Raw genomic sequence first — 16,354 nt, 5'->3', positions numbered from 1 at the left:
TGGAAGCGGGAAAAAAAATGAAAACTAGCACTCAAACATGAAAGAAATCGTTTGTGCATGGAGGGGTGCTGTGTGCGTGAAGGGGTGCTGTGTGCGTGAAGGGGTGCTGTGTGCGTAAAGAGGTGCTGTGTGCGTGAAGGGGTGCTGTGTGCGTGAAGGGGTACTGTGCGCGTGAAGGGGTGCTGTGTGCGTGAAGGGGTGCTTTTTATGTGTGGAGGGGTTCTGCGTGCATGAAGGAGTTCTGTGTGCGTGAAGGTGTGAAGGTGTTCTGTGTGTGGGGGGAGGTTCTGTGTGTGTGGAGGGGTGCTGTTGGTGGGGGGGGAGGAGTGTAGTGTGTGTATGGGGGGGGTTATAGCATTGATATATTTATATTAAAAAAAACTTTTTTTAATCCCCTCCCCCTTTACCTTTGATCAGAGCCCAGGGGAGAGGGGGAACTTTTCAATCCCTGGTGGTCCAGTGGTGGTGCGTGCTGTTCAGCCTGCAGCTCCTCTGGCTGCAGGCTGACTTCGCTCTTCTCCCGTGAGAACGGCAGGCAGGTCGGAGCGTTGCCATGGTAACGCACGGCAACACTCCAACCTGCCTGCTCGCGGGAGGAGCGTTCTCGCTTGCAGGTTCCTGTCAGACCGGGTAGGGGAACAGAAGCTCCTCTACCCAGTGGCATACACATGACCTATGGGGCCCCGGTGCGAAAATTGGTCCCTGGGCCCCCCCCTGCACGCTTACTCTGCGCAGGCCGGGGCCGCAACACATGGCGGCGGGCACCTGGTCGCAGGGGTTGCGAGCCCTGCGACCGCAGTATGTACACCAGTGCATGCAGATGCACACACACTTAACCCCTTAAGGACCAAACTTCTGTAATAAAAGGGAATCATGACATGTCCTTAAGGGGTTAAAGGACCACTACAGACACCCAGATCACATCAGCTCAATGAAGTGGTATGGGTGTCAGGTCCCTCTAGTTTTAACCCTGCAGCTAAAAGCATAGCAGTTTCAGAGAAACTGCTATGTTTCACTGAGGGTTAATCCAGCCTCTAGCGGCTGTCTCACTGACAGCCGCTAGAGGAGCTTCCGCGATTCTAAGACACTGAACGTCCATAGGAAAGCATTGAGTAATGCTTTCCTATGGGCGGTTTGAATGCGCGCACGGCTCTTGCTGTGCATGCGCATTCGGAGCTGAGCAGCGGAGGGATCCCCAGCGCCAAGGGAGTCCGGCGCTGGAGAAAGGTAAGTGCTGAAGACACAAACACACTCTCACGAACAGACGCATACACACTAGCTAACAGACACACACATTTACTGACAGAGACACACTCAGCGACAGACATACATACACACTCACTTACAAAACATACACTCTCACTGACAAACACACACTCACTAACAGACATCAGACAGACTTACTAACACAAACACACTCAGTAACAGACTCACTGACACTCACTAGCAGACACACACTCACTGACACTAACACTAACACTCATAGTAACACTCACAGTAACCCTAACACACACAGTAACACACACTAACACTCACAGTAACACTAACACACTAACACTCACAGTAACACTAACACACTAACACTCAAGGTAACACACACACACACTAACATTCAGAGTAACACTAACATACACACACTAACACTCACAGTAACACTAACACACACACACACTAACACTCACAGTAACACTAACACACACACTAACACTCACAGTAACACTAACACACACACACACACACACACACTAACACTCACAGTAACACTAACACTCACAGTAACTCTAACACACACACACACTAACACTCACAGTAACACTAACACTCACAGTAACACTAACACACACACACTAACACTCACAGTAACACTAACACTCACAGTAACACTAACACACACACACACACACACTAACACTCACACACACACACTAACACATTTTTTTTTTATTTAATCCCCGCAGCCTCCTTACCTTTTGGAGTGCTGATGGGATTACCTGGGGTCCAGTGGTGCTGCTGGGCTCCAGGGGGGCCGGTCACCCGGCGGGCAGGCAGGCTGGCCGGTGCGCGAGGGAGCACTCTCCCCTGAGTGCTTCCTCTTCAGCTCCCTCGCGCGCCGCGTACTGATACCGGCGCCGGAAGATGACGTCATCTTCCAGCTCCGGTATCAGTGCGGTGTGCGAGGGAGCTGAAAGAGGAAGCACTCAGGGGAGAGTGCTCCCTCACGCACCGGCCAGCCTGCCTGCCCGCCGGGTGTAAGCAGGCAGGGCCAGCCTCGGGGGGCCCCCCAGGAGAAGAGGCTGGCCCAGTGCCGCTGCCCCTACCCGGTCTGCCAGCCCGGCCACGCTACATTCTGTGACCGGCAGGAGGGGAGCGCATCCCCTCCTGCCGGTCACCCTGTAATTGCGGCCCGGCTGGTGCACACTAGGCGGCCGCGCACCGGCCACCTCGTGTGCCGGCCCACCGGGAAATTTCCCGGTGTCCCGGTGGGCCAGTCCGGCCCTGATGGTATTGTATAAATGCAATGTTTTGAGGACCCAGGGCATACTTGAAAATGAGAGAAATCTCAATGTATGTTTCCTGGTAAAATATTTTATAAATAAATAAATATGCTTATTCAATCTAGACATACCTGAATAGCATGTTATGATCTACATTTAAAAAAAATGTGCAAGAAATCTGAATGCCATGACATTGTCATAATATGTATATTATTACTTGGTTTGTCCCGCTGTCATGGCGTGGCAAACTTGCTTTGTTCACTATTTGCACAATAAAATAAAGATTGACAAAAAAAAATAAAATGTATGAGCTGGCACATCAGTACTGCAAGAATGAGGGGTACTAGCCGACTTTAGCATGGCTGGGCTTAACAAAACAGACACATCCTGGAACGTGGTCCTAGCATACAACAGAAGTGTCTTATGGCACTCAGTTGGGCAAAATGGAACACAATGCTTCCTTTTAGCAACACTCAAACTGAATAACTCTTCATACAAAATGAGCAGATTCTGCAAATAAAATTAAAAACATCTCACAAAGCACCCAAAAAATAAAAAAAATACTTGTAAGACACTTTGGTGATGAACTCACGTGAAACAGAGCCTAAACAACCGGCTCTGGGTCTGCAGGCTGCAAGGAAGCGGGTAGACCACCACTGATTAAGAGATTTTCTTTTCTGGAAGAAACTCCACTATATGCAGAAAAGAGGGAAAGCAAGAGAATCTAAATGGTGTGATATTGTCACACCACAAATTTACATTAAAAGAATGTGCACAAAGAAACTAAAAGACTGTGCAAGAAACATTAGAAAAAAAACTCTCCTTACTGTTGGAAAAGCCTCTATCGGCCGAGCATCTCTGGACTTTGTATGTGCTCTTGGCTCCTCCCACTAAAGTCAGCTGGACTGATGTGTTTCGCCTTAAAGTCACATGGAATTCCTCCAATAGCATTTTGATGCATCACTTACTCATAAATAGCGGTCATCTCGGTCTACTTTTCCATCACTGGACACTTTCTAAGTCTATTCACACCACAAAACAATGTATCTATTCACTTACTTGTCCTTGTTAGAAGGAATTTCCCTTACTTTACACAATAATATTTTTTTTATTTTTGGTTTGATGAAAGTTTTTTTTTTTTTTTTCAGATCCTCAGGATACCTATGGGCACTAGGTTTGCGCCCTGCTATGCCAACTTATTTATGGAACTTTGGTGACCTATTGCTGTTACATTGATGACCTTTTTTGATCTAGAGGGATTCAAAGAATGATTTAGAAGCTTCTTTACTATTTTTAGCAAGTGAGGGTTTGTCAGTGAGCTCTTCTGTAGGGAGCATGCGTGTGACAGTGATCTTGTGTCAGTGAGATTGTCTTTGTCTGCATGTGAGTATGCTTACTGTTTAATTTAATTACCCCAAATGAAATCAATATTTTGAATTAGAAAAATAAATATACCAATAATATGTATGGCTATGTCTTGCCACCCCAGATAATTGAGTAATTTATAAACACATATCTATCTATCTAATTATATATATATATATATATGTGCATATATATATATATATATATATATATATATATATATATATATATAATTCTACACATTACATGGAACAATGAGCTATGAGGCTGGCATAAATTTATTTCCCAGGGCTGCTTTGTATCCCCAGTCCGGCCCTGCTCGCCGCCAACATTGACCGGACGCCTGCCCACCCGTCCACTGAGTAGCACAGGGGCCTGCTCAGCCGGCCATACAGCCCAGCACCTACACTTGATCCCAGGGACATCAGTCCCTCTGGACCCCCAGGTAAAGAATCCACTCCAGCTCTCCCAACGGTAGGGAGGCTGGGTGGATTTTAATTAAAAATAACAATTTGTGAGTGTGTGATGGCAATGTATGTGAGTGTGTCAGTATCAGGGTGTGTGTCAGTGTTTGTCTGTGAATGTCTGTGTCTATGTTAGTGAGTGTGTGTTTATGTCTGTGAGTGTTTGTCAGTGTATGTCTGAGTATGTGTATGTCTGTGAGTATGTGTGTCTGTCAGTTAGTGCGCAAGTCTGTCTGTGAGTGCACAAGTCCGTCTGTGAGTGCGCGTGTCTGTCTGTGAATATGGGTCTGTCAGTGAATGTCTGTGAGTGAATGTGTGTGTTTGTATGTGCATGTGTCTGTTAGTTTGTGTGTTTCAAATCAAACTGATCAAATCAGTGAGGATATGTGTGTCAAATCAGTGAGTATGTATGCATTTATATCTGAGAGGGTGTGCATGTCACTGAGTGGTTGTGTCAGTCAAAGTGCGTTTTGGTCCTAAACAGGAAGGGGTGGGGCAAATTTAGATTAGGGGGGGTGATTGAGTTTTGACATGCCTAGGGCAGCACGAATCTTAAATACACCACTGATTGTCATTGCGGTATCATGCTATTTTATTTTTTTAATGCAAATGAAATTGGAGTTAAATGACAATAGATTGACACTATGTATGTTTCTGCATTTACATGTGTGAAAACATTGCAAGCACTTGTTAAACAAGGACACTTTGTAAATGAATAGATACAATGTATTGTGGGCTTGAATAGACTTGGAAAGTGTCCATTAATGGAGAAGTAAAGACACAGATGAATGCTATTTATGAGGAAGTGATTAATCAATATGCCATCAAAGGAAGTCCATGTGACTTTAGGCTGAACTACATCACAGAATGGCTGTCATCAGTGGGAGGAGCAGAAAGCAAGCGCGAAGTCAGGAGGTGCTCGGCAGACAGAGGCTTTTCCAACACTGAGGACAAGCTACTATCTGATATTCCTTGCGCTCTGTGAGTTTCTTTGTGTACAAGAGTTCACATTATTTTAATGTAAGAGTTTCAATTTTTGTGTTAATAAATTTGTGGTGTGACAATATTACCCTATTTGGATTCCTTTGCTCTCTCCCTGTCAGGATTACAGTAGGATCCAGCACGTAGAATTGTGTAACACAGAGGACTGATAGATAACGTATACCGGACCTTAGAATGGCCGGACTAACGTACCAAAGAATAGTCAGGAATAGCCGAGGTCAAGGGATACAGAAATAGACACAACGATAAGGAAAAGCCAGGGGTCAGGGATGCCAGAAAACAGGGAAGTCAAAAACAATGCCAAAGTCAAATAACCAGAATCAATAACGCGCTCTCGGACAACCACAAGGAAAAACACGACAGGGCACTGAGAAGGATGAGAACTGGGCCTAAATACCCCTCCTCTGGATCTGATAGGCTGTAATCGGCCTTTGACCCCAAAGGCAGTTACCAGGTTCCCATTTGCATAATTGCTGCTCAGCACAAACCCTCCAGTGGATTTGATTGCTGCTCGGCACAACTTTTCCTGTCTGAACATTAAATTCCATTAATCACATTTTTATAAGCGGATGAATACGTGACACTCCCTCTTTTCTGCATATGGTAGAGTTGCTTCCAGAGAGATTTTTCTGAATCAGTGGGGTCTACCCTTACAGCTGGCAAACAATAACCAGTTGTTAAGGCTCTGTTTCATGAGAGGTTGTTACCAAATGGAGTTTATTCATGAAGATTTTTTTTTTATTCCATTTTCTGCACTCATTTTTTTTTTTTGCAGGTTCACAGAACTTATTGTATTGTATACATTATTTCTGTTTGAAGGATATTGTAGGTGCAGTAAATTTAGTGGTGGTATTATACATCTTACAAAGCAGTATTTATGGACAGAAACATTTTTCTCTTAGTACAATGAAAATGGACGATATAGCAGTTTTGCTATAGTATAACATTTAAATTGGTATAAGGAATATTAAGTAATGGTATCAGCAGATAATGTCACAATAAAATTTCCAGAGAGTCACGGTGTTTATATATTGCATACAATTTTCATAGAGATTGCCCTTTTGCCGATTATTGTGTTTGTTACAGAGGAACCGACACTTAATATTTTATCTACATAGCCCTTACATGTGTGAAAAAAAATGAAATGGAGAAAGCTACACTTTATCCTGCAAATGGGCGCCTCCATGTTAGCTCCCTGTCAGTCATTGTTATAAGCAATATTCCTTGCGCCGCACAGAAAGAGCATGCCTATAAGATTAGAATCAAAGCAATGTTTCTGTTATTCTGTTTCTTATTTTGCAATGTTTGCCCTGGTTTTGCCTTGTCAGAACTGTATTATAATGGAGCACCTCATTTAAATTTTTTTTAAAAAGTAACACAAGTTAAAGGTCATTTTTAGTTTGTTTGTTTTTCAATAGCGTAAGGTGACATTTTCCATTTTAATAATCCATATGTGGTAGGAAACATGGAAAGCAATATATTAGAAGATATCATTCAGTGGGAGCTATGACGAAGCAAGTTTTGCTACACTCGCGCTTCCGAGTTCCAAGTGGCGTGCTAGAAGGAGAGCCGGCAAACGAACTGACAGGTAGAGTCCAGCCACGAGAAAGTAGCCAGCAAAATACGCTGGAAAAGATGAAGCAGGAGTAAAACACTGACGTGTGAGATCGGTTTGAGCAGTAAACTAAGCGGTGAGGTGGAGCCGTGGAAGGGACTGGGAGTAGTGGATGCCTTCGCTAAGATCTTGCGCCTGGGCCCCCTTACAACATGTTATATTGAAACAAGAGGAACCTGCTCGATTAGAATATCAAGTGGTGAGGTGGAGAGGTGGAGGGAACTGGGAGCTGCGGGCACCCTTTGACAGCCCTGTATGCCAAAAGCGTTCATATGTTGAAGTATATTGCAACATTCAATGACAATTCTTTAGGGCCAAGTCTGAGAGATAATTAAAAGCTAAAGATTAAGAAGAGAATAATTAGACATCGACATCTCTGGGTTGTGACATTTAACAAGACACAGATGTAATATAGCACCAATAACCACAAAAAACTCTCAGGATTATAAAGATAAACGGTGCAATTTTTTTGAACTAAATTAAATAAGGTGGAAGGCTAGAACAAGAAAGAAGGTAAGAAAAGAGAAGAGAGAAGGAAAAAGAGAGAGGAGGTAGGTGAGAAAAAGGGAAGGAAAAGAAGAAGAAGAAAAAAAAAGAGAAATATTTACTTAAAGGGACACTATAGTCACCTGAACAACTTCAGCTTAATGAGGTTGTTCAGGTGAGTGCTACAGCTACCCGGAGCCTTTTTCTTGTAAGCACTGTATTTTCTGAGAAAATGCAGTGTTTACATTGGAAGCTTGGAACACCTCTTGTTGCAGTCAATCAGACGGCCACCAGAGGGACTTCCGAGTTCAGAGGCCCTAAAAAGGCCTCTCGTCCGATGCATTCTGGGTGAATGCATCAGACGGGCTATCAGCACACAAAGCACTGTGAACGCGCTTTGTGTGCTGTTAGCCAGTCAGCACTGCTGTGGGCGTGGCTTCAGCTGACAGCTTCAGCTTCAGCTGACAGCTGAAGCCCGAACCCACAGGGACGCTTACTGTCCACAATAGTGTTTGGGGGGGGGGGGAGACCTACTCTCCTTCCCCCCCGGCCCCCACCGCTGTGCGGCGGGTGGGGGCCCTAAAATTATCAATAAGGGGGGGGACCTACTGTCCCCCCCCCCCCGGCCCCCACCCCTGTGCGGCGGGTGGGGGCCCTAAAATTATCAATAAGGGGGGGACCTATTGTCCCCCCCCCGGCCCCCACCCCTGAGCGGTGGGTGGGGGCCCTAAAATTATCAATAAGGGGGGGGACCTATTGTCCCCCCCCGGCCCCCACCCCTGAGCGGTGGGTGGGGGCCCTAAAATTATCGATAAGGGGGGGGACCTACTGTCCCCCCCGGCCCCCACCCCTGTGCGGCGGGTGGGGGCCCTAAAATTATCAATAAGGGGGGGGACCTACTGTCCCCCCCCCCCGGCCCCCACCCCTGTGCGGCGGGTGGGGGCCCTAAAATTATCAATAAGGGGGGGACCTATTGTCCCCCCCCCGGCCCCCACCCCTGAGCGGTGGGTGGGGGCCCTAAAATTATCGATAAGGGGGGGGACCTACTGTCCCCCCCGGCCCCCACCCCTGTGCGGCGGGTGGGGGCCCTAAAATTATCAATAAGGGGGGGACCTATTGTCCCCCCCCGGCCCCCACCCCTGAGCGGTGGGTGGGGGCCCTAAAATGATCAATAAGGGGGGGACCTATTGTCCCCCCCGGCCCCCACCCCTGAGCGGTGGGTGGGGGCCCTAAAATTATCAATAAGGGGGGACCTACTGTCCCCCCCGGCCCCCACCCCTGAGCGGTGGGTGGGGGCCCTAAATACAAAGGGGGGGAGGACCCTAGTTAACCCTCCCCCCCCCAAAAAAAAATTATCTCCCTACCTACCCCCCTCACCCTAAAAATAATGAGGGGGGGAACATTAACTAAAAACCTGTAAAGAAAAATAAATAAAAAGAGATTAAAAAAACTTACCATTCGATGTTTTCTTTCTTCTAAAATCTTCTTTCTTCAGCCCAAAAAAGGCCAAATAATAATCCATAATAACCGACGCAATTAAAAAAAAAAAAAAAAAACGAGCGCAAAAAAAATAATCCATCTTCACCCATGGAGGGCTCCGCGCAGACTGAGCTCTGCAGGGTGGGGAAGGCTTATAAAGCCTTGCCCCGCCCTGCAATTAGGCTAAGAACACTCTGATTGGTGGGTTTAAACCAATCAGAGTGCTCTTTGTCATTTTACAAGCGTGGGAAAGTTCTTTGGAATTTTCCCACGCTTGTAAAATGACACGGAGCACTGTGATTGGATGGATTTCAAGCCATCCAATCAGAGTGCTCTTTGTCATTTTACAAGCGTGGGAAAGTTCTTTGGAATTTTCCCACGCTTGTAAAATGACACAGAGCACTGTGATTGGATGGCTTGAAATCCATCCAATCACAGTGCTCTGTGTCATTTTACAAGCGTGGGAAAATTCCAAAGAACTTTCCCACGCTTGTAAAATGACAAAGAGCACTGTGATTGGATGGCTTGAAATCCATCCAATCACAGTGCTCCGTGTCATTTTACAAGCGTGGGAAAATTCCAAAGAACTTTCCCACGCTTGTAAAATGACAAAGAGCACTGTGATTGGATGGCTTGAAATCCATCCAATCACAGTGCTCCGTGTCATTTTACAAGCGTGGGAAAATTCCAAAGAACTTTCCCACGCTTGTAAAATGACAAAGAGCACTCTGATTGGCTCAAACCCACCAATCAGAGTGTTCTTAGCCTAATTGCAGGGCGGGGCAAGGCTTTATAAGCCTTCCCCCGCCCTGCGGAGCTCAGTCTGCGCGGAGCCCTCCATGGGTGAAGATGGATTATTTTTTTTTGCGCTCGTTTTTTTTTTTTTTTTTTTTTTTAATTGCGTCGGTTATTATGGATTTTTATTTGGCCTTTTTTGGGGCTGAAGAAAGAAGATTTTAGAAGAAAGAAAACATCGAATGGTAAGTTGATTTTATCTAATTTTTTATTTTTTACAGGTTTTTAGTTAATGGTCCCCCCTCATTATTTTTAGGGTGAGGGGGGTAGGTAGGGAGATATTTTTTTTTGGGGGGGGGGGGGAGGATTAACTAGGGTCCCCCCCCCTTTGTATTTAGGGCCCCCACCCACCGCTCAGGGGTGGGGGCCGGGGGGGACAATAGGTCCCCCCCCTTATTGATAATTTTAGGGCCCCCACCCGCCGCACAGGGGTGGGGGCCGGGGGGGGACAGTAGGTCCCCCCCTTATCGATAATTTTAGGGCCCCCACCCACCGCTCAGGGGTGGGGGCCGGGGGGGGACAATAGGTCCCCCCCTTATTGATCATTTTAGGGCCCCCACCCGCCGCTGAGGGGTGGGGGCCGGGGGGGGCAGTAGGTCCCCCCCATCATTGATAATTTTAGGGCCCCCACCCGCCGCACAGGGGTGGGGGCCGGGGGAGACAGTAGGTCCCCCCCTTATTGATAATTGTAGGGCCCCCACCCGCCGCTCAGGGGTGGGGGCCGGGGGGGGACAGTAGGTCCCCCCCTCATTGATAATTTTAGGGCCCCCACCCGCCGCACAGGGGTGGGGGCCGGGGGGGGGTACAGTAGGTCCCCCCCCTTATTGATAACTTTAGGGCCCCCACCCGCCGCACAGGGGTGGGGGCCGGGGGGGACAGTAGGTCCCCCCCTTATTGATAATTGTAGGGCCCCCACCCGCCGCTCAGGGGTGGGGGCCGGGGGGGGCAGTAGGTCCCCCCCTCATTGATAATTTTAGGGCCCCCACCCGCCGCACAGGGTTGGGGGCCGGGGGGGGACAGTAGGTCCCCCCCTTATTGATAATTGTAGGGCCCCCACCCGCCGCTCAGGGGTGGGGGCCGGGGGGGGCAGTAGGTCCCCCCCTCATTGATAATTTTAGGGCCCCCACCCGCCGCACAGGGGTGGGGGCCGGGGGGGGACAGTAGGTCCCCCCCCTTATTGATAATTTTAGAAAGCGAGCTGAGCTGTCAGTCAGACAGCTCAGCTCGCGAACGCGCATTCCGCGCACATGCGCGGTAAAGCGCTCAGGTTCTTCATAGGGCGGCATTCAATGCCGCTCTTTGAAGAACGCGATTGGTGCAGCGCGAAGCCGTCCCATTGGGCCCCGCGATTTCGTCATTTTGACGAAAAAGGGGGCGCGGCCTAGCGGGGAGCTCGGCGCTGGAACGGAGGTAAGTTTTTAATATAAAAACACCTACATTTTTTTTTAATTAATGAAAGTTCATATAAAAGCAAGAAGAAAGGCTGGGGGACCTGTCTTTCTTGCTTTTATATGGTGACTATAGAGTCCCTTTAACTGTGAACTCTATGGCTACATCTCATAGAAAAAACGTACACCGCCCCCAAAAATGTGACACTGGTGGAGTTCTGTATAAATAAGCACAGTGCTTCTGTATGGTTGAAACTAGATCTAGAAAACCCGACAAAGTAAATTTAAAGAGACATTTATTTATTTTTATTATTTTTTTTGCATACGTTGTAATTCACTATTCCCATTGAGAATAGCAATACTATAATGGCTAACAGAAAGACCCAAGACCAAAGACCATCAAAGAAAAAAAGCTGATAATAAAGGAGACTCACTGGACAAACGTCCGTCCTTCTTTATTCCACATACTCCTAAGGCTGTTTTTCAAAATGACTCGCCAGATAACTCTATGAAATGTGCTGAGAATGATTCAATAGAAAAAACTCAAGAAAACACAATCAACAAAATGTCACTGTTGAATTCCAAAACCGTGCACTGGAAATTCAATTTGAAAAAATTAAAAATGTCATTCTTCGGTCTACAGACGAACATAAAAAATATCTTTTAGCAATAAATATAAATATCTCAGAAAATTCGGGAAAAATGTAAAATGTATAACATACTTTATCTCAAACTCAAATGGAATTTCAACATATACAAGCTGAAGTGATCTGATTAGAACAAAAAGCTGCTGATTTAGAAGAAAGAACGAGACGCAATAACCTAAGACTGAGAAACATCTCAGAGGAAATAATAAGAAAAATTAGAAGAATATTTGGAACAATGTTTTGCATCCATTAACAATACAAAGGAAAAACATGGCTGTCTTATGGAACGCTGGCATAGAGTACCAAAGCCACAATCTGTATCTTCAAATACCTCCCGAGATGTCTTGATATGCTGCTCGTCCTTTCGTATAAAAGAGCAAATTTTACTATCTTTAAGGGTAGGGACTCTACAAGTGCCCTATGAGAAGGTACAAATCTTCCCCGATATATCGTTCTACACTAGATCAAAGAGGAAAACTTTTGCCAAATTAACAGAGATCCTTCGAGCCAAACACCTACACTATCGATGGGGTTTCCCGGTGAAGCTTACCCCATCAGTTTTCAGGCTTCCTTCAGAATCTATCAAAAAATTACTTTTTTTTTTTCAGAACATTTCTTCATTAAACCAGATTTTAATAAACTGGTACAAGACTAAGGAAAGCTTGGGTCTTAAGTGGCAAATTTTGCCATCATTGAGTATAGACACTTTTAGTGATCTCTTGAGCAATGCAGATCTGTTTAAGTGGGTCTCCAATGATATTACTCGGATATCAGACTTAGTGAACAACGGTAAAATCAAACCATTTCAATAGTTGATTTCTAATTATGGGATAACAAACAAAGAATATCTAAACTATCTTAAAACTCATGCATATTTATAAAAAAAAAATCTAATATTTAGTCTCTGCTTCTTCGATAAAATAATTAACAAGATAGATACTAAGAAATTAATCTGTTAGTAATTGCCTTCTTAAAACAATGGAAAAACTATTTACCCCAATCGCATTACGTAAAAGGGAACAAGATTTGAGAATTAATATCTCTCCCAGAGACTGGTATAACTCAATGATTTTATTAAATAGAAATATTCACTGTTTGGGATTAAATAAACTCCGTTAGAAGCTTCTTAATAGATGGCATTCCACACCATTAACATAGAAAAATATATACCGTATATCCACAATCATCATCAAACTGCTGGAAATGTGATAAACAAGCGTCAGACCTATTACACATGCGGTGGAAGTGCCCTAGTATTGAAGCAACATGAAGGGAAGTTGACCCTAAGTTAAACAACTTGATGGGAAATCCCATCGCTTTCAAACCAGAAGTGATGCTTCTCCATCAGAATCTCCCTCAAAATAAAAGGAATTCATTAACATTATTGCTTCACGCTTTAACAACTGTTAAAATTGTTATAGCTAGACAGTGGAAAATTCCCACTAAGCCTGATTGGCACTTAATTAAGGCACAACTATCTTACCAATTAAAAATGCAACCAGTTTAAATACAAAAATTTGACATTCTGGTTTATGGGATAAATGGATAAATAAACTGGAATCTCTGTAAACTATCACTTTTATAGGGAATTGCCCTAGATGAGTTTTGAGGGCTCACCTGTACTGTTATTCTCTCTCCCCAGAGAGTGTGATCATGTAAAATAAAAAAAATGCAATACACAAACCAATTCCAGAGCTATACACCCTGTGCCGCTATTAGTCATGTTAAAGACAGTCCTATTGCCAGCTTGATATTCTGATAAATAACAATCTCACTGTATCTATTACTATATCCAGGTGGTTTCCAGTCTTTACTAAATCTACGATTCTGAGCTGAAATGTATACTTCTAGATGTCTTAATGCTCATTTAGTCTAAAGCAAGCATAGGCAACCTTAGCACTCCAGAGTTTGTAAACTACATCTCCCATAATGCTCTAACATCCATAATACTGGCAAGGGCCGTCTTTCCACATGGGCACGCTGGGCACTTGTCCGGGGGCCCCACCAGCATAGGGACCCCACGGCGTCGCCAATGTGCTGGGTCCAACAGGGGAGATCCTTTGATCTCCTCTGCCGGCCCACAGGAGACGGCCCTGCTCCCTTGCTATGGGCCCTCTCGGGTTGGTGGGGAGATCAAATATCTCCCACACTGGCTCAAAGGCCCTTCGCTAGTGAGAGGTAGGACCTGGGAGGCAGTTTTGTCCGCGGAAACGCTGCGATACAGTATTCTGCTTGCGGGAGGAGTGAAGACAGCCTGCACCTTTTTTTGCTGCAGGCCATCTTCACTCCTCCCGCAAGCAGAATGCTGGGTCAGATCGCGGGAAAAACTGCCTCCCAGGTCCTACCTCTCATTAACGAAGGTGTGACGGACCGTCTGACACCCAAACTGGGTGCCTCCGCCAATCGATGCTACCTCGCTGACGTTGAGGACCATAAGCACCGCACCGGACACCATAAGCACATTAGCCCCCTGGCCGCCGCAGCTTGACTAGGGTCTCACCGTCCCTTCCCACCCTGGACTGAACTCCTGAATCCAGCTCCCAGTGGGAAAGCCTCTCCTCCAAGAGAGTATAGCTGTGTAGTTCTTACAAGAGATAGTGGTTATAGCCTATATAGCTGTTCCCTACAATCACAAGACGAGGCTGCGTGTTGAGGGTGAAGTGAACTGGTGTATTGATAGCCCCAACTGGCCTTTTATGCAAGTCCCCATACAAGGGGTACTCCCACATGGACCTTGTGGGGGACTGCAGCACAAATTCACAGACCAATGACAACAATGCTCAAATACAGGACACTCCCAGATATCATCATACAATCCCTCCCCTCTGCCTGGTAGATAATTGAGTCAGGCACTGTACTAATTCAATTATACCCTTAAAACATACAAAATCCCCACAAATGTTACATCCCCTGATATCCCCAATGTGGGTGAACATGATATCCAAAAATAACCCAGATAAGTTCAATAGTTCAGGAAGTCATTTATTTTGCTGGCCGCACGCATGGTCCCAGGCCCAAAACGGTTCCATAGAATTGCGGCTAAGTACTGCTGGGGTACTGACCGGGAACCGCAACGTTTTCATGCCGAAAATAGTTCAAGGGCATTCGCAGCTAAGTCCCCCTGAAGTCAATTCGTGGTTTTCGTCCATGCGTCTGTGTGTATTCTGCATTGTGTGTGTGTTTTCAGCAGTCCATGTGTGTGTATTCAGCAGTCTGTGTATGCATTAATCAGCCTGTGTGTGTATTAAGCAGCCTGTGTGTGTATTAAGCAGCCTGTATGTATTCTGCATTCTGTGTGTGCATTCACCACTCTGTGTGTGTGTATTCAGCAGTCCATATGTGTGTATTCAGCAGTATGTGTGTTTGTATTGTATCAATGTATTGCATTTGTTGGAGGTACCAATAAATATAAGCTTAATTTTATCGATAATTACAATTTTTATTCCTGTGAATAGTTGTGTAGGCAGGGCCCAACTGCACTGATTTGCACGGGGGCCCATAATGTTGTTAAGATGGCACTGCTGGCAAAGCATCAGGGGAGATGTAGTCCACAACATCTGAAATTCCAAAGATTTTTTTTAAATGCAAGCTATTGTGCCCCCAAAACGTTTGTGTGTGGGGGTGCTGGAATGACGTGGGCCAATGGGAGCCTGAATCAACTTTTGGCTCCCACTGCCCCTTTAAGAGCTCGAGCCGTGCTCCTAGTGCCAGGCGGGCCACGTGACCGATCACTGCGGTCAGTGCACACGGCTAAGTCAGAAGAGGAGATCAAGCCGCATGTGGCTCGTGTGGAGGCAGGAGTGATCCAGCCACGCACGGCTCAAGCTTAGGAGCCAGGTCGGTCCCAGGATAAGGTAAATACAGCCACAACCACTTATCCCAATCACACACCTTTCCTAACGTCCTATCCCATTAAAAGCATATTACCGCGTATTTAATAAAACAGATAGACCCACTACTTCATCCAGGTTACCGATCGATGGTTCGATATTCTGAGCCCTCTCTGATTTACTGTACACGACTATTCGATATTCCCACAAATTTTATATAGCATTTTATGTTTGTTTGAGACCACCTTAAAAATATTGGATATCGCTAAAAATCATGATCACTATATACTTTCTCTACAAACCTCTAAAATGAACCAAACTACTCATCCATCCGCTATACCACTTTATCCCACCTAGAACTGGTGCCCAGTTAAAATACTTGACTCTTACTTACCCACACTCAGTCATGCCACACACATTTCACCACTACTCTCACTGAATCCCTCCGACTACGGCTAAATTCATCTTCTACATCAGAACACTACTCCTAAGATTGGGTTGTATCCATGTCTCGGGTCTTTCATTTAGAATAGGGGCAGCTTCGGTCTCCTTCAACACTGACACTCCAGTGCATATTATTAAAAGATTGGGCAGATGGAAATCCTCAGTCTACAACCGATATATTCCTCATCCCGAGAAAGAAATGAGGAAAGCTTTTAAAAGTTTGGCTTTGTAAATTTGATGCAATAAGTGTGTTTTTCTTTAATACCTTTTCACCCTCTTTGCATGAACCTGATTTACATATATTACTAATATGTTTCTGAACATATATATTATATTATTCACTC

Source organism: Pelobates fuscus, chromosome 1 (genome assembly GCF_036172605.1).
Source record: "Pelobates fuscus isolate aPelFus1 chromosome 1, aPelFus1.pri, whole genome shotgun sequence".
Taxonomy (NCBI): domain Eukaryota; kingdom Metazoa; phylum Chordata; class Amphibia; order Anura; family Pelobatidae; genus Pelobates; species Pelobates fuscus.
The sequence above is the reverse complement of the archived record's forward strand: the minus strand, read 5'-3'. Positions refer to the sequence as shown.